Source organism: Bidens hawaiensis, unplaced genomic scaffold (genome assembly GCF_021521415.1).
Source record: "Bidens hawaiensis isolate Kalapana, Puna unplaced genomic scaffold, B.hawaiensis_p1.1 tig00007257_1, whole genome shotgun sequence".
In the NCBI taxonomy this organism is placed as follows: domain Eukaryota; kingdom Viridiplantae; phylum Streptophyta; class Magnoliopsida; order Asterales; family Asteraceae; genus Bidens; species Bidens hawaiensis.
In genome coordinates this window covers 316,189-339,639 of record NW_027491501.1, presented here as the reverse complement: position 1 = coordinate 339,639, position 23,451 = coordinate 316,189, and the positions used below count along the sequence as shown (strand labels likewise).

Sequence of the window (23,451 nt, the reverse complement as noted above, 5' to 3'; positions counted from 1 at the left end):
GTTTCGTTCGTATTGTACCTCATAATCGTAATCAAGAGATTTGGTGCAATTGGGAATTGGTTGAATTGAGTGACCATTCATTGAAGGCTCGGTGCAAGTTTTGTGGGATTTATTTAAACCCACTTTCGAATTCAAATTTGAAGAAACACATCGAAAAACCATATTGCAAAGCGTTGAAAAAGAACGTCGATTCGCAACAAACGCAAATGGATAGTGAAGGCGGAATATTTACATACCAAATTGATCGAGTTCAAGATCGTATGGCGAAGTTTGTGATTCAAGAAGCTTTGCCGTTTAGCCACTTCGACAACCCTCGCTTAACCGCCATGATTCGAGATACGCTTCAACCACAATACACTCACGTAAGTCGTCATACTCTTAAACGTTATTGTTTAAAATTGTGGAAGAAGGCCAAAGAGGTACTAATTGCATATTTTGAAAATATAAATACGGGAATAAACTTACTAGTGATGTTTGGTCGTCTCCACATGGTCTACCCGAATCTTATCTTTGTGTCACCGCTCATTGGGTAGACCCGTCATCGTGGGAAATGATGAAACGCACCATTGCTTTCGAACTCTTTGAGTATCCACATACGGGAGATAATTTGTTTGAAATTTTAGATTATGTTATAAAAACTTATAAACTAGAAAATAAAATATTTTCAATGGCATTTGATAACGCGTCGAATAATACATCGGCGGTTGATAAATTAAAATTAAAATATACGCCAATTTGCAATGGTGTATTTTTTCACTCAAGGTGTGTTGCACATATCATTAATTTAATCGTGAAAGACGGACTTGCTTCGGATGAGGTTACATCGGTTATAAACGATTTTAGACTAATGATACATGAAGTTTTTAAGAAAAGTAAAAAAAGACAAATGGAATATAGAAAATTTTGTAAAGATACGGGAAGAAAAGCTTTGGGAGCTAATTGGGATGTACCTCATCGATGGAATTCCACTTGCATAATGTTTCAAAGTGCTTTGAAACAAAGAGAAACTTTACAAATGTTTCATTCTAGTCTTGCCGAGAATGATTTGGCAATCCCCTTTTCAAATGAGAAATGAGAAATTATCAATGACTTATCGACTTTTCTTGAAGTTTTTAAAACATCAACTACGAAACTATCGGGAACGTATTATCCGACAAGTCCCTTGGTTCTTTCGGAGTTATTTTTAATCGTTAATAATCTTAAAGAATTTGAAAATAAAAGTCCAATGTTTTCAAACATCATATTACCAATGAAGTTTAAATTAAAAAAATACTTTCTTGAATTGCCACCGGTTTTTACTTGCGCCGCCGCTTTAAACCCAATGTTAAATGTTACGGGGGTTGAATGTGTGATAGACGAAATTTTTTCAGCCTTAGATATGCATGAAGTTGACCCAAACTTTTCAACAGAGGCAAAAAATGATTTTAACTTGAATTTTAAATTTATGTATGACTTTTATTTAAATAAATATGGGTCAAACATACACATGCCTATGCCGAGGGGTCTTCATCAAGTTCAAGTGCTACTAGAGTACGAGATCCCATGATTAGCCTTATGAACACCGTTCGCAACGTAACGGCTAAAAAACAAAGGGGTAACACCCCTTCAAGCGAACTAGGAAGGTATAGTGCAAAGGATTACTCTACCGGTTTATCCGAAGAGGAATATGGCACTTTTGATGTTTTGGCTTGGAGGAAGGTAAAGGAAACCGAGTTTCCGATTCTTGCCACCATGGCCCGTGATTTACTAACCGTCCAAGCTTCTACGGTAGCTTCGGAATCCGCTTTTTCTCTTAGTGGCAGGGTAATATCGGTGAGAAGAACAAGACTAAATTCGGAGTCGGTGGAGATGTGCATTTGCTTAAAGGATCACTTGGACTCAATCGATCGTATTCAACACGTAACCACTCTCGAAGATGAAACACCACTTGATGTTCGAGTGCACGACGAACAAGAAGGCATTTCTACAAGTAATTCCGAGGAAGAAGTCGCCGCTCAATAATTACGACGAACAAGAAGGCTTTTCTAGAAATAATATGTCACAACTTTATATTTATAAGTTTAATGTTTTGTTAGTTTGTTTTTGAAGATTTTAAAACATGTAACCTTTTTTTTTGAACTTCTTAAAGTAAATAAAATGAATTTTATGTTAATTGTTTTGTTTATTTTTTATGCTATACAAATACGAATCGTAGTTTAGAATCCAAATCGCAAACGAAAAACGAAAAAAAAAAACTAAATGCACTTGTATTGCTAATCCAATGAACAAGTTTACATTGTACAATGGTTACATATTTAACTGATGATGTTCCAACTGATGAAACTCTGCAACTGATGTGTCACTGATTCATATTTTGCATCAGTGACAACAAACTCTGTAACTGATGAATGTTCCCACTGATGAGTATTCCTCATCAGTGGCAACCTTCAGTAGTTGTCATAAGTGGCAACCTTCAGTAGTTGTCTTCAGTAGTTGTCTTCAGTGGCAAACATCTTCAGTAGTTGTCTTTTCTTCATCAGTTAATTGTTTATTTTTATGTTAATTGTTTTTTTTTATTTTTCATGTTATACAAATACGAATCGTAGTTTAGAATCCAAATCGCAAACGAAAAACGAAAAAAAAAAATAAAATTTTTTACACTGTAACCGGTTGGAACCGGTTACGGTACAGGAACCGGGTTAGGAACCGGTAAGAACCGGTTAGATAGGTTAGGGGTCCGAGGGTGGGAGAACCGGTTCGGTTCCCTAACCGGTTCGAGCCTGGAACCGATTTAATTGAGGGTTTTGAATATAGGAACCGGTTAGGAACCGGTTCCGGTTCCTAGTCCCAAACCGTTTTGAACATGCCTACGCGCGGTTACCTACTAGTATATATATATATATATATATATATAATCAAGCTATTCTACAAAGGGGAACAAAAATGAGAAGGATAAGAACGATTTGTAGCCACACAAAAAACCACTCAAAATTTAAATAAATAAATAAATAAATAAACCATAACTCAAAATTTAATAAAAAAAGGAAAAAAGTAAAAACAGAAAAATGTTTACCTCGTCTTTCTCGTTCTCATAAAGAAACACAGTGGCAAGTAAAAATAAGTTGTGTATTTTTTTTATTATTGTGTTTGGTGTTTATTTTCGTCATTAATTGTGTCTTTTTTCATTGTATTGTGTTATATTACTCAAAATTATGCTATATTTTTTTCGGCATTGTGTTATATTTTGCGATCTATAGTGTCTTTTTTTAGTTATAATTTTGTCTTTTGTTCATTTTCGTCATTGTGTCTTTGATCTCGGCATTGTGTCTTTTCGTAATTTTTTTTTATTTTTTATTGTGAACGGGAATGATGGCGGAAACTTTTTAGTTTTTAAATTGTTTCCGTTTATAAACAAATATTTTTAATTGAAATAAAGAGAGAAAATGTAGAGATAGAGGGTTGGAAAGGAATGTTGTTACACCACCTCAAGCACACCAACTTTTAGAAGTGTAGTTATATTATGTCTCTCACTCTTTCTCCGGATAAGTTTATTTTTTCTTTTTTGAAAGGCTAAATTTTATAAAAAAAATCAAGAAAGGATCACTTGCAAGACGTAAGTTATTTATATTTTGAGTTATGATTTTTTTTTGAGTTTATTTTTAAAGGGTTTTTTGTGTCTTTTTTTAGTTATAATTTTGTCTTTTGTTCATTTTCGTCATTGTGTCTTTGATCTCGGCATTGTGTCTTTTCGTAATTTTTTTTTATTTTTTATTGTGAACGGGAATGATGGCGGAAACTTTTTAGTTTTTAAATTGTTTCCGTTTATAAACAAATATTTTTAATTGAAATAAAGAGAGAAAATGTAGAGATAGAGGGTGGGAAAGGAATGTTGTTACACCACCTCAAGCACACCAACTTTTAGAAGTGTAGTTATATTATGTCTCTCACTCTTTCTCCGGATAAGTTTATTTTTTCTTTTTTGAAAGGCTAAATTTTATAAAAAAAATCAAGAAAGGATCACTTACAAGACGTAAGTTATTTATATTTTGAGTTATGATTTTTTTTTGAGTTTATTTTTAAAGGGTTTTTTGTGTGGTTATAAATTCTTCTCACACTTCTCATTTTTGTTTCCATTTATATTTTAACTTTACCCTATATTGTGTCAACTCTGACTTGAACCAAGACAAACCCCTTTTATATTGTCTTGGGTGTCTCACTCTATCAATTGAACTAGAGATCATAGGCTAGTTTAAGCTTTCGTCCACCTTTTAAATATCCTGAAAAAAATCTCCAAAATGTCCATACCATATTACGTCGGTGGCTAACTTCATTGCTGTTAGGGGAATGTTTTCTAGACAAATAAGAACCGGCCATAAGTACAACATTCCCCAAAGTCAACGGAAAATCGGCCAAAACGTGCGGCAACGAAAGCAAAGAGTTTAGATGTCTCCATTTGACCCGGCAATCTGACAATGTTCGGTGTTTAAAGATTTTAGACTGGCCAGTGAGCTGGCGGCGCTTGGATGGTCCGTTGAATGGAATGGAGAAGAAGAATGCTTACTTTATTTATTAATACACTAGTAAACTGTAATTTCCGTCTATTCCTATGGTTTGTCAGTTTTGCCATTTCCTTCCAAAAACTTTTTTTTAGTCCTTATGGTTTCTAAAAGTTGCCATTTATATCCAATTCACTAGCAGAGTAGCAGGGTTAACTAAGTTATGTTAAATCGGTGTTAAGTTACCAAAATACCTTGATAATATACAATATAATATAATTAAACCTATAATAAAATCTACATATATAATAAATAGTGGATTTTCAAGCAACCATCTCTTTCTACTTTTTATCAAATCTCTTTAAATTGTCACAACACATTTTGGGTTTTTTTTTACTTTTTATTAAAATACTTTTCATCAAATCTCTTTAAATTGTCATATAGCATTTTGTTTTTTTTTCTTTTCATTAAAATACTTTTCATCAAATATCTTTAAATTGCCACATGACATTTTGACATTTTTTATTTTTTCCTTTTCATTAATTGAATTCACATATAGCGGGTTTTGTTGACAACTTGACTATGTCAAAGACAATTCTATTTCCATCCTTCGAGCTTAAACCTAACAATTCCTATTGACTGATGTTCTTAAGGTTTGGGATTTTTTCATTATAATTTTTTTTCATTATTGTTTTTTTTTCTTCCAATTTGGATGAATACATTTATACATATACAGTAAGTGTGTAACGTTTATAGGAACAATGAGGATAATGCAGACATAATGAATATTATGAAATGTAATAAGACTTCAAGTGCATATATATATATATATATATATATATATATATATATATATATATCCAGACCTCTTGACCCTTTTCATTGGACCTTTTGATCTAGAACTCATCAAAGAGCTTACTGAATTTGCCATGGACCATTATGTTTGCGTCTTCATTATCTCAATTATTAATCAAGATCGTTATGCACGGTTATTGTTTTGTGTTCGATTTCTTTAGAAGCAATCTACTTTTGGATGATGTTCAAGTAATTGAATGTGTTTTGTATAAGAAAAGGTAATTGTTTATTTGCGCATTTAAATTGAACCATCTGAATCCGTGTTATGTTTTTAACATTTTTAATTCTTTTAAAATAAAATGTTTTTTTTGTTAGGACAATAACATATGTACCCTTGGTCTTCTACAGTTTGCTATTTATTTAGGTCGATTACAGTGGTTAAAATGTTCTAGAAAGGTTTTTCCATTGGTAAAAAAATCATCTTTGTATCAACCAATATACTTTGAGACGTTTTTGAAATTAAAATTTTAGCATTTTAAAAAAAAAAACTGAACTTGAATGATGTTTCACATTTTTATAAGAATGTGAGGTGAGGGAGGATAAGCACCCATTTTAAAAATAAATATTATAGTATTTTGATGTTAAAATTGATTAATATAGATATATGAAAGGAATTAGATTTTTGTTAAACAGATGGAGTTGGGGTCTGCATTCTTGTGGGAACGGTAGCGCGAGAGCATTTTTGTTATGCTGAGCTGGACGCGCGGATTGTTATTCCTACATCTATGTTGGTGAAATGTATATTCCTTAATATAATACTTATTCATATTGTAAAACTTTGAATGCTTACGTCATTATTATTTTGTAATTCTTCAGTCTTTCTTAGAAAATCGCCTGGGTTTTGATTTTGGAATATACAATGATGTGTATCGTAGTCGCCTGTAGCATTTCTTGTAATCCGATGCATGCATTTTACAATATTAAAGAATGATTATATGCAAACTAATTTCCAGCATTTTATGCCAAATATTATGTTTTTCCTTCAAGCATTGATCTTTGGAGGCTTATATGGTCTACCAGCTTTTTCGATATTCTGTTCCCGAGCTCGGGCTATCATGTGTTAGAATCAAGGACGTATTTATTAAAGTGAGTATTTATTATTATTATTATTATTATTACTATTATGTTTCTAAAAAGTTTTTTAAAATAAAATGAGAATTTATTTATTAATTTAACTTTTTACAAGTTATTTGTTCAAAATATATTTTCAGTGTTTAGGACCTCTTGGGAATTTTTTTACATGGTTTTTTGTTGATTTTTCAGATTTAGTTTCGCTTGGAAACAATCTAAGTAATAGACAACTTTAAGATTTAGTCTACATAAAAGCTTACCAATAGAAAATTTTAAAGTTTTGTAACGTTTGTTAACTACTACTAAACGTGCATCCTATTGGTAATTTTATAATATTAACAAAAAATGTTTGTAATTGATTATATTATCATTTTTTATCGTTTTTTGTTTTATTATTACCCCTCCGGTCATCTCCCACCCACAACTTTCAAGACTCTAAACCGATTCTGATTTACCTAATTAAATCATCCGGTACGTAGATATTTACGATGAACACATGTGGTGTTTCTGTCATTATTTTCTATAGTAGGCCGGCACTCCCTCTCTCTATCATCATGTTCACACCGTCTTTACCCCCGTTCATCTCCCACCCACTACTTTTAAGACCCTAAACCGATTCTGATTTTCTTTTCTAGGCTCAAACAGCCCACCGGTGGTTGGGAGGATTAATTGGTACTAATCGGTTACAAGTAGTTTTCATTTACCGATCGAATTAAATCATCAGATACGTAGATATTTACGGTGAACACATGAGATGTTTCTGTCATAATTATTTTCTATCATAGGCCGGCACGTACTCCCTCTATCTCAATTTATAAGAAGAACGTGGGATTAATCGCATCAACTGGAGAAGTAGCTAACACCATGAAACTGTTACTACTCTGCTTTTTTCTGGATTTTGTACATAACAGTAGTAGCAAAAATAGTCAAACGTGATGGTAGGTGGTCGTTTTATGTTTGATTTCATTAATTGGTTTTCCCGGTAACAATTTGTGTGAACTGTTGCATGCATGCAGTGGAGGTAATGAAAGATATTGGGAAGAAGTTTGGGTTGGTCGGGAAGAAGGAATGGGATTTGAGCCGGGATCCGTGCAGTCTTCAAGGAAATTGGGGTGGCTTGAGCAAGGATGAAAAACAACTATTCGAAGTTACCTGTGCTTGCCCTGAAGATTATGATGATGATGATGATGCTAGAAATAATACTACCACATGTCATCTTGAACGAATGTACGTATTTAAGATTTTGGAAATTGCAAGCCAAGAAATATTAATTTTCTTTGTATTTTCTATTTTAACTCTTTAAGATCAAAATATTACCTCCGTTTGAATGATGTTTATTTTTTATTTCACAATCCAAAAGTTGGATCTCCCAAAGCATCTCCAGCAGTCTCCCATCAGAGTTTACAAACCTAAAGAGACTAAGATATCTGTAAGAAAAGTCACTGTATTTACAAGCTAGATCCATACATTTCTTATGTAATGACTAATGATCATAATGAAATGATACTCGATTGATTTATTAATGCAGGTATCTTGATAATAATTACTTCCGTGGAACTATACCATCTAAATGGGAGAAAATCCCTGTAAGGACCACCCGATCATATATCATTCTCACTGGAACTATTTTTACTTGCAAAATAATTATTTTACCTTTATAATTTATCATAAATCCTATTTTTTTCTAACAGCATGTGTGTGATTACTTCTAATTATGTATATATAATATATGTAGCTCACTCACTGGAAACCAGTTAACGGGTCCGTTTCCAGCAGTTCTCACCAAAATGACCACCCTTATAAATTTGTAAGCCACGTTACCACTTCTTTAGTTGTTTAAAGCTAAGAACATTAATATAGAAAATGATCGGATTATATTATTATGTAGTTTACTTGTATTTATTGCTCCACTTTTTTTAGGTACTTAGACACCAATTGCTTTTCCGGTTCCATACCTAAAGAGAGAGCAAACTTGATAAATTTGGAGACCCTGTACTAACTTTTTTCTAAAATTCATTTAACTTCACCTAATTTGCCTGAAAAGTTTATCTTATTCATGTTGAACTTTATATGCCAGTGTGCTATCTTCAAATGGTTTTACCAGACAACTGCCTACTGCCCTTGACAAATTTACCAAGTTAATTAATGTGTGAGTATACCCCTTGTAAGCTTAGATGATATTACATAAAGAGAGAGAATATTTTCCGGGTATTTTTTTTATGTTTTACTTCCGAAAAGATTTTCTTCTTTTACTATCCCCCCCCTCTTAATTTATTTCAACGTGAAAAATTTTTATAAATGGGAAAAATAAAGTTGTGAAATACTTTTAGTTGCTGACGGTAGGGTTGTGCAACGGTTCAGAACCGATAAAGTCGGTTCTGGCTAATCGATTCGGCGAGAACCGGTTCCGTTGTATATATCAAGTGAGTTGCGAACTTTACAAATTACAAAACAAGTTTATATAATTGTATGTCTTCTTTCACAGCAAAATTATTTTAGTTTACAACATGAACCTTCGTTATAAAACCTAATTGTTGAACTTAAATAAATAATATCAACGAGAGATTAAAGGATGATCATATCATTTTATATTAAATTACTTTAATAGCTTAAATAAAAATTGATCATGGTTGTTAGTTAGGTCTTTAACTTAAAGAAAAAAGATTTGAATTAAATAATGATTGACTGAATGTTGGTTAATAATTTACTTTATAAAAAATTGGGATTGGTAAATTTAGTTAAAACGTTTTTAATATTCCGGTTCTTCGGTTCCAAGTCTAGAACCGCCGGTTTTACCCGGAACCAAACCGTGTACCGTTTAATGCAAATTCTGAGAACCGTAAGGTGACACAGGCTAGCGGTTCTGAGGCACCGGTTCGGTTCTGGTTCCTCGGTTCTGGCGGTTCCGAACCATTTTTTCTCACCCCTAGCTGACGGTCTGGTGAGGTGGAGGTTTTTTTGGTCTTCCGCCATTTCAAACGACGGAAGTGACATATTTACCTTGTGTTCCGCTATTTCAAATGACGGAACACATGGTAAATATGTCACTTCAAATGGCGGAACAACAAAAAAACCTCCAGCTTTCAAGACCGTTTCTGACACGCTATGCAACCATTGTGGGTTCCGCCATTTCAAATAGCGGAACACTTAGAAACCAAAAAATAAAATTTCTCTCTCCTATAAACCATTTCACATCTATCATTTTTCCCATTTATAAATTTTTTTCATTTCAACGCTTTTGTTACCTCTCTTGTGTTTGAAATGTTAGTGGTTAAAATCAATACTATGTATAGTCATAGAGGTGCACAAATCGGGTTTTTTCTAATACCCGGATTCGGGTATGAAACCGGTTTCGGGTATTGAGAGAAATCGGGTAGGGTATTGAGGAGAAAACTCAACCCTATGTACCTGGGTAGGGTATGATCGGGTTCGGGTATTAGAACCGGGTACGACCGGGTATTAAACCCGGTTTTGAATTTGTAATTTTTTTTATACATTTTTTAATTTGTTTAAAATTTTAAATTTGCTTTGTAATGTATAAAAATAGTTAAACGATATTAAAAAACCGTAAATCCACTTAATTACAAAATATTTACTTAGTAATATGCATTTTACAAAAGCTTAAACATAAAAGTTGTAAAGTAAACATAAAAATATACTATAAAAAGTCATGTATTATTTCGGGTATTAGAATATTGGTATCGGGTATAGGGTATAACCGGGTATCGGGTATAGGGTATGACCGGGTCCGGATATTTACGGGTATAAATCGGGTACGGTTCCGGGTACGGGTACTAACCTCCAAATGCATACCCTATCCATACCCTACGGGTAGGGTCGGTTCCAGTTTCGGGTATAGAATACCCGGGTATAAAAAAACTGGTTCCGGGTAGTTTTTTCGGGTCCGGTTCGTGTACGGGTTTTTTGTGCACCTCTATTTACAGATCATTTCCCATCCATAAAAATTTTACATTTGTATTTACTTTTGTGAGTTTGTTACATTTTTAGGAGGATAAGTGACAACAATTTCAGTGGAAAGATACCAAACTTCATTAGCAAGTGGACACAAATTCAGCAACTGTAAGAACCCTCAGTTTAACTCTCTGTATATTCTTAAACAAGCGGCTCCTCGTCGCGATGCGACGTTGTTGTAAGGCCCCGTTACCGGTGTCTCACTTTGGACGTTGAATTTACTCATAAACACAGTTCTACAATCAGAGTTAATTAAAACTTTCGCGGAAACGTTAACTTAAATCATTCGTTACAAAACATTTAATCTTTCTTTGAAACCATAACATAAAACATCATATTTAAAACATCATTTCTTCCATCTTCAGATGTCAGCCGTTCAATCCATGTATATATATAGGTCTACAACACTATTACACCCTAAAAACAAAAACTCATCCTTGCTGACTGGGCGTCACACGACGCAAAACGCCCCATTTTGCCACTACGCATAGTCTTATAATATAAATTCATATTATCCTACCCATATATTCAATTGCAAATTTAACCATAATTTATAAATTTACAATTTTATTTATTTTGATTTATTTTATTAAAAATAATTTTTGTAATGATCAATTTACCATTACCTTTATTAAAACTTTAAAAATTGTATATTTATTCGTTATAACTAGTTTTTTTTAATACGTTTCTTACGATTTTGCTAAAACTTAAAAAGTGAGTCATGTTCCAGCAATCTACATTATCATCTCATATCTTGATTCAATCAATTAGTGCAGCCATAATCAACTACGAACAAAAGTTTATTTTAAAAGAAAAACCATTGTTTCTGTTAGACGAGAACAAAAGTCAAATCCCGATGTGACCAAGAGACTCCCAAATATGCAATTAAATTTGAGTTGGGTAAATATCAATTAAATATTTCGGTTGGGTATATATATATCGGGGATAATTATCTTAAAAATAATAGTTTTCTAGGAAGACTAAGAATAAATCAGCGTCATTGGATCACGTAACCAATGGTTTAGATTTAAAATTACCAATAACCGACATAGTTTCCTAGAATTAAGCTTTCATCATTATAACCGACATAGTTTCTAGAATTATTCTTTCACCTTAATTTGTAATGCCTAATGTCAAAAATTTGTTGGTTCTTACCATTTCTATATAAGGGAAGGTTATCCAAAAACTAAGTAGTTTCATAGGAAGACTACAAATAATCAGTGTCATTGGATCATGTTAATCGATGGTTGAGATTTAAAATTACCAATGACCAACGTAGTTTCCTAGAATTATTCTTTCATCATTATAACCAACATAGTTCCTAGAATTGTTCTTTCACCTTAATTTGTAATGCCAAATGTCAAAAATTTGCTGGTTCTTATCATTCCTATATAGGGGAGGGTTATCCTATAAATAAGTAGTTTCCTAGGAAGACTAGGAATAAATCAACGTCATTGGATCATGTTAATCGATGGTTGAGATTTAAAATTACCAATAACTGACATAGTTTCCTAAAATTACTCCTATATCATTATAACCGACATAGTTCCTAGAATTGTTCTTTCACCTTAATTTGTAATGCCGAATGTTAAAAATTTATTGGTTCTTACTATTCATAGGAAATTCCTTTTTCTTACTTGAACCATTTCCTATATGTATGTGTGTGTATATATATATATATATATATATATATATATATATATATATAAGGGTTAAAGTAAAAATAGATAGTTTCCTAAGAATGGTAAGAAGAATATAAAATTTAAAGTTAGGAAACTATGTAGTCTAAATCCTATATCCTAGGAAACTATTTGGTATTTTGAAAACTAACAATCTCAACCATGTTGCCTATATCTATTCTTACTCTTCTTAGAAAACTATATATTTTTATTTTAGCCTACCCCTATAGGATGAGTCCTATATAGGATGAATATCATTACAGAACTCTTAAATTATTTAATAACTTGAAGGAACCTTGCAAACTAAAGGTTTTGCAAAAAAAAATTGTATGTAATGTTATTTGAGTGTAGTTTTATCATTTTTTTATATCTATATTTACGATTACAGTTTCGAAAATTAGTTTTTATACATATTTATGTTATTTTAACACATATGTAAATTTGTTAGTACATAGACGTTACATATATATAAACTTGTGATTAATATATGCAATAAAAAAATTATAAATAAAAGATGATAAAACTACTCTTAAATAATATTAATATATAAAATAAATTAAAAAAATGTTTGGTTGTTATGAGCAATGTTTCCAGACCCAGCTTGGACATCAACCCGGACGCCTTAACGGTCAAAGGTCGGACCGACCCAGGAAGGCGGACCAGTGTTGACCCGGACGACGTCATAAATAATATAAACACACACACACACAGACAGGTTTAAGTTCATGCGAGAAATCAATTTATTGCAAGAAATGCGAGAAGTGGATCCTGCCAATAAGAAATTTTCTATTCTTTTTTTTCTTTTTAATTAAATTGTAAGGCCCCGTTACCGGTGCCTTACTTTTGACGTTGGATTTACTCATAAACACAGTTATAAATATCAGAGTTAGTAAAAACATTTACGGAATATTAAAACATTCAAACCATTACTTTACATAACCATTAATTCTTGTCTTACGAGCATTCAAATCATTGAAACATAAAACATTGTCTTTAAAATATAACATAACATTTCATTGAGATGCCAATGTCTTCAAATCCATGCCATGTGCTTCCCCTCAAGCGAGCTACCTCATTCTACTCACCTGCGTGCATACTAAAAGTCAGGTACGCTGAGTGAGTTCTAGTTAATCATACAACATACAATCATCTCACATACATGCACACATGCCCGAAGGGGTGTACATTATTCATACTTACTTTTCATACATAACTATCCATCCTATTTAGAGAGCCTTCCGCCCTATAACCTCACAGATATTATAAGGGTCTGGTTCCTCACAAATATTATAAGGGTATGGTCCCCAACATCACAGATATTATTAGGGTCTGGTCCCTATCCTCACAGATATTATTAGGGTCTGGTCCCTACCATCACAGATATTATTAGGGTCTGGTCCCTACCCTCACAGATATTATTAGGGTCTGGTCCCTACCATCACAGTTATTATTAGGGTCTGGTCCCTATCCTCACAGTTATTATTAGGGTCTGGTCCCTTTGTTTTGTGCAATTGTACCATAACTGTCTTTTCATACCTTCCACGACGACACGTGCAATATCCGAAGATCGTTCACGTGTCATCAACATATCATACATACATCATTCATACATCATTTACATTCATACATGCATCATATATTTTTATCATATCTTTAACGACCACCTGAAGGTACGTGCAATATCCGAAGATCGTTCACGCACCGTCAAGAGTTCATCATAAATAAATCATACGAGGCATACACTTATCACTTAAGGTAAGTGTATTAATTATCACATCGAGTATGCACACAGCCCCGAAAACATAACAAGGAAGTGGGCTAGAAACTCACCTGAACGCGATTACGTTCACCGTTTATAGTTAATCCTTTCTTGAGCTGAACACGACTAACTGTATAATCATACATATATTAAAATACGGTTCTAGCTCTTCTTATCATCTACTTAATTAATCTCACGTATCCAAGTCGGTTTTACTTCATTGGATCATTACTGGTTAGTTAATCGTTACTCGTTAACCTTTATGGTATCTTTCATCAATTATCAAAGTCCAAGGACTATTATGTAATTATGTCATTCTTTTCTAAGTCCAGGGAATGTTCTGTCATTCCATTAAACTTCTAGTTCGTTACTTGGCTTTCTAACGAATTGGCTTATCATAACGAACTGGTCATTGTACGAACTGGACCCTCTAACGAACTGGTCCTTAATTGTAACGATTTGTACCTTATAACGAACTGGACCCTTAACGAATCAGTCCATATATCGAACCAGTCCATGTAGCGAATTGGATCTTCCAATTCGTTATCTCTTTTAACGAATGATCAAAGCGAATTGGGAGCTAGTTCGTTCTCTTATCCCTAACGAATCGCTTGACGAATTGCGTTTAATTCGTTAATTCCGGCTAACGACTTTCCTCTAAATCGTTAACTTCCCGTTAACGAATTAGGGTTAGGTCAGAGAATGTCAGAACATTCTCTGACATCTTTTAACCTCGTATTACCTTTTCCGGCGCTGTCGCTGGAAAACCGCGGATTCGCCGAAAAAACGAGTTTTGACTCGTTTTTCACCGTTTTTCATCCCGTTCGATCCAGATCTGAGCTAGGGCGACCCCCAAGCTTATCTTAGGTTCGGTTTATACCCGATTCCACCCGGATCTCATGACTTTAACGGTTTAGTGGTGTCGGCTCGTCATTTCATTTCATGTAATACCATACTATCATTACCTTGGGTCGGGATCGATTCTTCTTCTATGTTTCGGCTAGAGAAAGAATTAGAGAGACAGAGAGAGAGAGAGAGAGAGAGCTTAAGTATGTGTTTTGGTGGTGTATGGAATTATGTAATTATGCATCATGGGCTTAAGCCCATGGTTTTTCCTTCTTTCCTTCATAACCCAAGTCCATGACCCATATCCATTTAACCCAACACTAGCCCGACTCATAATAACTCGTATTTCAATTTATTAACCGAAATAGAAAACGGGAAGGGGTAGCATGGTAAAGTCCCATAAGTTTTTTATATGGAAAGTTTTAGTTTTGTTTAAGAAACTATTGATTGAACGTTCTATAGACAAAAACATACCATACATAGATACCATTCACTAATTTTATTCCATTTAGAATATATAAATTACAAAACATCAATTGCGAAAATAAATTGAGCAATAAAAATATTATATGATATTTAATTAACAAATTATACCATTACATACAAAATACCAGATACACACTACACCACCCATAACTTCCCTTCACAATATATATATATATACACTATCCTACACCACTAACCAACTTCCCTTCATAACATGAATAGTTTTTATCCTTTTTAGTTGAGTCCTATGCAAACCGTAATCCCAATTTATTATCGTTGCCCATGCATAAGTATCAATAGTTATTGATCATGTATGTTAAGTCATCTACAAAACCACAATCGCAATTTCTTATATATAACTAAATAGAATAGAAGTTACATACACACCTTTCATATATATTACTGCATTGAATACATGTTACCTAAACAAGTTAACTTACACTATGAACCTACATAGTCCTACACAAAATATAGATTACCTACACTTTTAAACTCTGAACTGACATAATCCTACACACAGCCATATTACATGCATTGTGTTGTGTAGGAAGTAATGCACAGTTTATAAAATAAAATTTATTATTTGGACAACTTATATAAGAATTGTTCAGAGTATGTATGTCGACACATTTTAGTATACAGTGTAGTTCTGGCTGGTAGAGTATAGGACTTTCTTGTGCAGTGTAGGAACAATAGAAAAACTTTTGAATCCTAAAAGAAACAATCTGATAGGTTTGTGAAGTGTAGAAAATTAAACAATACCACATTTAAACTACACCAACACACTTACCCATTTCTCAATACACAGTCACAAACGTGTAGTTTTGACTGGTGGAGTGTAGGACTTTCTAGTGAAGTGTAGGAACAATGAAAAAAACTTTTGAATCCTAAAAGAAACAATCTGATAGGTTTGTGAAGTGTAGGAAATTAAAAGAAACCATATTTAAACTACACCAACACACCTACCGATTTCTCAATACACAGTCAAAAACGTTTAGTTCTGACCGGTGGAGTGTAGGACTTTCTTGTGCAGTGTAGGAACAATGAAAAACACTTTTGAATCCTAAAAGAAACAATCTGATAGGTTTGTGAAGTGTAGGAAACTAAACAAAACCATATTTAAACTACACCAACACACCTACCCTTTTCTCAATACACAGTCACAAACATAAAACTCACATATGCATTCAAATAACTTTCAAACACATACGCATCCATGAAATCCTCAAAAAACCAACTTTCATGACAAATCAAAATTATAATTGGGTATATTAATTAGTGAAGGTTTATATAAATACAAAAGAAACTTCACAAGAATTCGTATTACACGAAAGCCTTAATATTTTTTCTAAGACTTAATTCAATAACCGAAATCAATAATTCAATCAATGTCAATGACGAGGTGATAATTTGATTTAAAGAATAACATAAGGAAATTGTCTAACCTTGATGTCGATGCAAGCATATGAGATGAAATCCTATAAAAAAACCCAAAATCATTCTAGTCAATATTGAAATCATCTGATTAACATTTCAAAATCATAATCCAGGTCATTAGACACAGAATTAGGATTTATCATTATTTAATTCGACAAAAAAAGATAAAATTCGATGAAGAACAAAAACCTAACCATTGTTAACCGTCTACTCCTACGCGCCCTTCACTACAAAAACTAGGTTTTGATCAACACAAACCACCTTTAATATAACGTTGCAGACTAATCTTCATCAACAGAGAGAGGATCTGTAAGAATGCGTTAAATATTTGTGAGGATTGAGAGATTTTTGGTAACTTTGGAAACTATGAAAAATTGATGATGATATTTGATATATGGGATTTTGATTGACAATCTCCAAATTATAACATTTTATCTAAAAACAAAATTACTATACTAACCTTTTCTATTGAAAAGTCCTTAAATCAATGAACCCATTAATTACACAAAATTATAAAAATGTCATAACCAATGTAGGAATTGATCAATCTAATCAAAGGTTATAAATCACTTATTGCACTTCTCGCAATAACTTGACTTCTCTTCTGAACCATTCCCTTATAGGGGATATATATATATATAGGTGTGGGATAAATGAAAACTTATTTTAAAGAGAAAACTTAAAAACTCATATAGAATTAATTTTAACTTTTTAAAATTTTTTTGTAGTTACTTTTTTTTCCATTATTCTTATACGTTGATATTGTTAAAAAAAAAAAACCTCATCGGTGTAGTGCACATATGTAATAGTGTGCATTGCATACATGCAAGAGTGTTGTATTGCATAGAATACAACACTATTGCACATATTTGATACACTATTGTATACATGCAATATGAGACTAATGCACACGTCGAATACAAATTAGCGCGTATGTGTAACACAACATTAATGCACATGTACACTGCATCAACTCTTTTTTAAATATTTTTTTGCATATAATACAACACTACTACACATTTACAAAACATAAGTATTGAATATATGCAATTGAACACTATTGAACATAAAAATACATTGTAATACACACGTGTAATACATCGGTATCGACAATAATATGTATGTGCATTACAACATCTTTTTTTTTTACTTTTTTCGAGTGAAAAGTAACAAATTATAAGAATAATGTTCAAAACGGAAATTTGAAATTTTTGTTATTTTTAATTAAAAATAATTCTTTAGAAGTTTTTAAGTTTTCTCTCTAAGGATAAGTTTTCTCTTGATCCTCTCTCAAGCTCTCTCTCTCTCTCTCTATATATATATATATATATATGGTTAATATCATTTAAGAACTGTTGGTGCATGATGTCAGTAGTTCAGTGTCTAGTATCTGTAATCGCGTTTGTAATATTTTATGTTTTGTATAAGCGAAGTTGCTAACAAGTTCGCTGATATGAGCGAACTTGTTAGACAAGCGAAGTTAGTGACAACTTCGTCTGAACATGCCAGGCGAAGTTGTCGTGATTATATAAGCTATATGTTACGGCTTATTAGTAATTAATCATTGATTCAGTTTTCGTGTATTCGAGTCAGAGAGAGTCTGTAATCAAGTGATCTTCGTATCACGTGTTTAAGGTTGGTATATAACGTGTTTGATTATCGTGTGTTAATCGTATTGTTTTCTATACTCGTAACGTCTTACGTAGGGATTCCGCACCTGCGTAGTACGTGATATCTCGTGTAGATCCGGCTGGGAACCTACAAGAACTTTAATAAAGTTAAGAACTCTACACAACCAAACATTTTTTTAATTTTATTTATATATTAACATTATTTAAGAGTAGTTTTATCATATTTTATATAAAAAGTTTTGATTAAATATATTAATCACAAGTTTACATATGTGTAAAATTTATGTGCTAACAAATTTACATATGTGTAAAACAAAACAAAGATATGTATAAAAAATAATTTTCAAAATTGTAATCGTAAATTTAGATATAACAAAATAATAAAACTAAACTCAAATAACATTAACATACAAAAATATTTATAAAAAACGTTAGGTTTCAAGGGTTCCTTCAAGTTCTTAAATAATTTAACAGTTCTGTAATGATACTCATCATATATATATATATATAAGAGTTCAAATAAAAAACAATTACTTTGTAAAAAGGCTTTAAAATAAAGAGTACCACGTAAATAGAAATAAAATTTTTATTAACTGTCTTAACACATTTTCCATTAAGATTTTAAATTATTATTTTATTCACCATCACATTTTCTAAAACGAATTAAGCCTAATTCGTTATCAGTTCACAGTCTAATTCGTTATCTAGCACATGATCTGATTTGTTATCTTTCCTTAGCTGATCCGTTATACTAGTTCGTCACCTTTCATAACGAATTGGATCTTTATAACGAACTGGCCCTTTAACGAACTGAACCCTTAACGAACTGAACCCTTAACGAACTGGGGGTTCATTCGTCAGTTCTCCCTTAACGAACTACTTAACGAATTGGGCCAGTTCGTCACCATTTCCTTAACGAATTGACATAACGAACTAAGGCTAGTTCGTCAAACTTCCGCTAACGAATCAAGACCCATTCGTTAAGATTCTGCTAACGAATTAGGTTTAGGTCAGAGAATGTCAGAACATTCTTTGACATAAACCCTAACCTCGTACCAGCCGACTCCGGCGCCGCCTTCTCCGGAAAACCGGGATCTCGCCGGAAAAGCGAGATCTCGCTCGTTTCACCACCGTTTTCACCCTTTTTCGTCCCGTTCGATCCTGATCTGAGCTAGGGTGATCCCTAAGCTCATCTTAGGTTCGGTTTATACCCGATTCCACCCGGATCTCGTGACTTCAACGGTTTAACGGTGTCGGCTCGTCCTTTCGTGACTAAATCTAACGGGTTTGGATCTCTACAATATCATACTATCATTACTTCGGGCCGGGGTCGATTCTTCTTCTTGGTTTTGGCTTAGAGAGAGAAAGTAGGATGAGAGAGAGCTAAGTGTGCATTTTGGTGGTGTATGGAATATGTGTAAAATGAATGAAAAATGGGAATTTAAGGTTTATATAATTATGGATCATGGGCTTAAGCCCATGGTCTCTTCCTTCTTTCCCACGTCCATAACCCATATCCCTTACCCAACACTAGCCCGAACCATACTAACTCCTGCTTATTTAATTATTTCCCACTAACCTGAGTAAACTTTCTCACTGAAAATAATTAATATAACAAATATTATTTTAGAAATTTCGGGATGTTACAAGTCTTCCCACTTAAAGAGGTTTCGTCCCCGAAACCTAACTTTTTCCTTGTATAAGGAACACTTCTTATGTCCACCCACTTTATCAACTTGTAAGTCCCCGAACCCGGTAGCCCTACTTTAACGTCGGATTTACTCATAAACGCAGTTCTTACAAATCAGAGTTACTTAAAACTTTCACGGAAATGTTAACTTGAATCATTCGTTACAAAACACTAAATCTTTTCCTTGATACCATAACACAAATCATCATATTCAAACATCATTTCTTCTAACTTCAGTTGCCAGCCATTCAATCCATGCCATGTGCCATCCTCATGCTAGCTTCTTAGTTTGCTCACCTGCATGCATACTAAAAGTCAGCTACGCTGAGTGAGTTCTAGTTAATCAAGCAACTTATCATACAACCACTACATGCATTATATTTGTATCCGAAGACACATAGCCCACTATCTAACCTACTCACCTTACCACTTAACTTCTTATTTACTCCTATAGCTTAGACACTTTAATAACGAATAACGTTATGCCACTTTAATAATGAACAACGTTATGCCACTTTGCCACTTTAATAACGAAGTCATGCATAGGCTTACCCCACCACGTACTATCGTCATGCCACTAACACCCTTATTAGACCCTTGCTACTTCTATCACGCCCTACCACTATTTTTCTACAACACACTTTATATCATTACATCATTTACATAATAATCAAGTCACATCACAGCAATCATACACACTATTTACATATAATAACCACTTGGGGATCATTCATGCATATACGTTTTAAAGAGAATTACGCCCTATTTCCTTGAGTATTATTAGGGCCCGGTTCCCTTTTTTCCTCAAGTGTTATTAGGGTCTGGTTCCCTTTTTCCTTGAGTATTATTAAGGCCCAATTCACTTCTGCCTCGGATATTATTAGAGTCCGGTTCCCTTCTTTCCATACAACCATACCATACCTTTCTTTATATTTATATTTATAAACTTTCATACATACTCTCAATCTTTTCTATAACATTCATATATCATCCATACATTATACATAAAACAATCACATATCATACACTTACCACTTAAGGTAAGTGTATTAACTAATCATGTTGAGTATGCACACTGCCCCAAAAACATTACAAAAAAACGGGGCTTGAAACTCACCTGAACTTGGTTTCTTTCAGAGTTAATGGTAACTCCTTTCTTTAACTAGGCATGACTAACTGTATAATAATTGCGCGTATCAATTAACTATCACTGCCCATATCATATTTCTAGTTTAATATAACCCTTAAAGAACGAGGGTCCGGGGCAGCGCCCCTGGTAGCGGGGTCTAGGGGCAGCAACCTCTAGCAGGGTCCAAGGGGCAGAGCCCTTGGCTGAGGTCGAGCTGTCAAGCCAGCTTGGAAAAAATTTATTTTCATTAATAGTCTTTTATAAAAATTTCATTAAAATATTTAAATGATAATTTTATTTTGGTTAAACATCATTGGCTATCTCATTCGTTATGACGAATGGACTCTGGTTAAGCATCATTCGCTACCTCATTCGTTATGACAAATGGTTCCATTCGTTATAACGAATGGTTAGATTCGTTGTCTCATCAAGGAGAATGAATGAATAACGAATTAGCAGACCATTCGTGACCTCTTTTAGACGAATGAGAGGTTCATTCGTTACAGGAGCATACGAGTGTAATTTATTTGTTATGATAGTTCAACGAATGACCAGCTATTCGTTTATCATAACTGAAAGACCGGTTGTCGGATCATAAGATGTCAACGTATACGTGTAGAGGTGATACGATACGGACTGAAAACGTTGTGTTTCTATACTAAGCTATAAGACGGAAACATAATAGCAAAGGAATCAAACACATGTCAACTCACTGGAATTATCACTATACTCATATAACAATGTCAGTACAACTGATAATATTTTCTGTCAAAGATTTCCAAAGAATAATACAAAATATGACATGATTACATATATTTATTCATGGCAACCTATGGTCCATACAAGTCTTTCTAGCGTATAAGACTTATACGCCGTATAAATCTTATGCGTTGGTTAGCATACTCATACGACCCTTAACATGTAATTCTAACAGTTCAGCTCGTTTAACTATACAAGACCGAGCATTAGACATTTTTTCACTAACAAACTCCCCCTTGGATATTGCTTGGTCTTGGTGTCTAAGCAGTAGGCGTTCATGCTTCAACAGACTCCCTCTTGGATATTGCTTAGACTAGGTTTTCCAAAACTTCGATCACAACTCTTGCTATCTGAACTTCCATAATTAACATGTAAAATCGTTGAATTTTTTGAACTTTCGGATTTTACTAATAGGACATTGTTATCCGAACTTTCAGAACATGAGTCTTTTTCAACTCAAACTTGATTGGATGAGTCCTTTTTCTTAATAATTCAATGATATGACTTTGATTTGGATTTTTTTATCATAAAATTTCAAACATTCAAACCTTTTTACATCATAATATTTCAAATCAACAATCTCAACAACTTTTGATTTCCCTGAAACATTCTTAACGGTATCGTCTTTCCTTTGAAAATTTGTTTTAGAGGATCCTTTGGAATACGTGATTTGACGTTTGAGCTCGTATTTTTAGATTTTGAATTTTGAAATTTTGGTTTTTCATCTTGGTTGCCTTTAGATGTAACAACATCTGGTTTTGGAATGTAAGCAAACTTATGACTATTCTTATAACAAGAAGATTCCTCAGTTTGTTTACGTTTGTCTTTTTGATCAAAGAAATCCTTATTGGATTGATTTCGAACCTGGATTTTTTTCTTGCTCTTAGATGCCGTACCATGTACGAATTCAACTTTATTAACCAACTTTTGGCGGTTTCCCAAAAACCCAATTACCATGCTCATGTTTATACCCACACCATGATCATTACATCCATCTCCAGTTGCATCATCTTTGTCGATCGGTTTGGGAAGAATATTGTAGGTTCCTAGCCGGATCTACACGGAAATATCTCGTTTTACGTAGGTGCGGAATCCCTACGTAAGATGATACGAGCGTAGAAGCGATATACGTTAAAACACAAGCTAAACACGTTACAATACCCAAAAGACACGTTGTATTGCAACTAATAACACGTGATATTCAATCACCAATTACACGTACTGAAATCGTTTTTCAAATCAAGCCATAGCTTAAACCTATATACACTTCGACAACTTCGCCTAACATGCTAGGCGAAGTTGTCACTAACTTCGCTTGTTCCACAAGTTCGCTTATAACAGGCGAACTTGTGAGAACAAGTTATCTCAAACACATAAACAAATCCAACTAACACGATTACAGACACTAGATACTGAACTACTGACATCATGCACCAACAGACTCTCCCTTGGAAGTAGCTTCATATCTCTATCTTCAATCACGTGTCTTGTAATCCCAAAAATCTCGAGTCACTAGTCTTCAAGCATGAACGCCTTCTCTGACACAAATCGAAACTACTCTTTGATATTTCTTGGCTTCTTCTTTCCAAGCAGGAATATAGAATATCTTTTTCTCGTTCAGCACCTGCAAATCAGCTTGAGACAAATTCACTAAGTGCATTG

The 23,451-nt window shown here is 33.4% G+C and overlaps 1 long non-coding RNA gene and 1 pseudogene across 3 annotated transcripts in view; both read left to right on the top strand.

Annotated features, from left to right (window-relative positions):
• The first annotated feature begins 7,227 nt into the window (after window positions 1-7,227).
• On the top strand, window positions 7,228-7,983 carry LOC143634853 (uncharacterized). 2 transcript variants are annotated; one of them, XR_013153947.1, is made up of 4 exons: window positions 7,228-7,339; window positions 7,418-7,628; window positions 7,762-7,830; window positions 7,930-7,983. It is a non-coding gene; the product is annotated as an uncharacterized LOC143634853 (long non-coding RNA). The 2 variants fall into 2 exon arrangements; XR_013153946.1 differs by having other exon boundaries at window positions 7,234-7,628.
• A 136-nt stretch (window positions 7,984-8,119) lies between these two features.
• Window positions 8,120-23,451, top strand: part of LOC143634849 (putative LRR receptor-like serine/threonine-protein kinase At1g07650) — a 78,987-nt pseudogene continuing 63,655 nt past the window's right edge. The window contains exons 1-4 of the transcript XR_013153945.1: window positions 8,120-8,208; window positions 8,322-8,393; window positions 8,479-8,550; window positions 10,410-10,481. The product of XR_013153945.1 is annotated as a putative LRR receptor-like serine/threonine-protein kinase At1g07650 (transcript). The remainder of the gene's footprint in view (window positions 8,209-8,321; window positions 8,394-8,478; window positions 8,551-10,409; window positions 10,482-23,451) is intronic.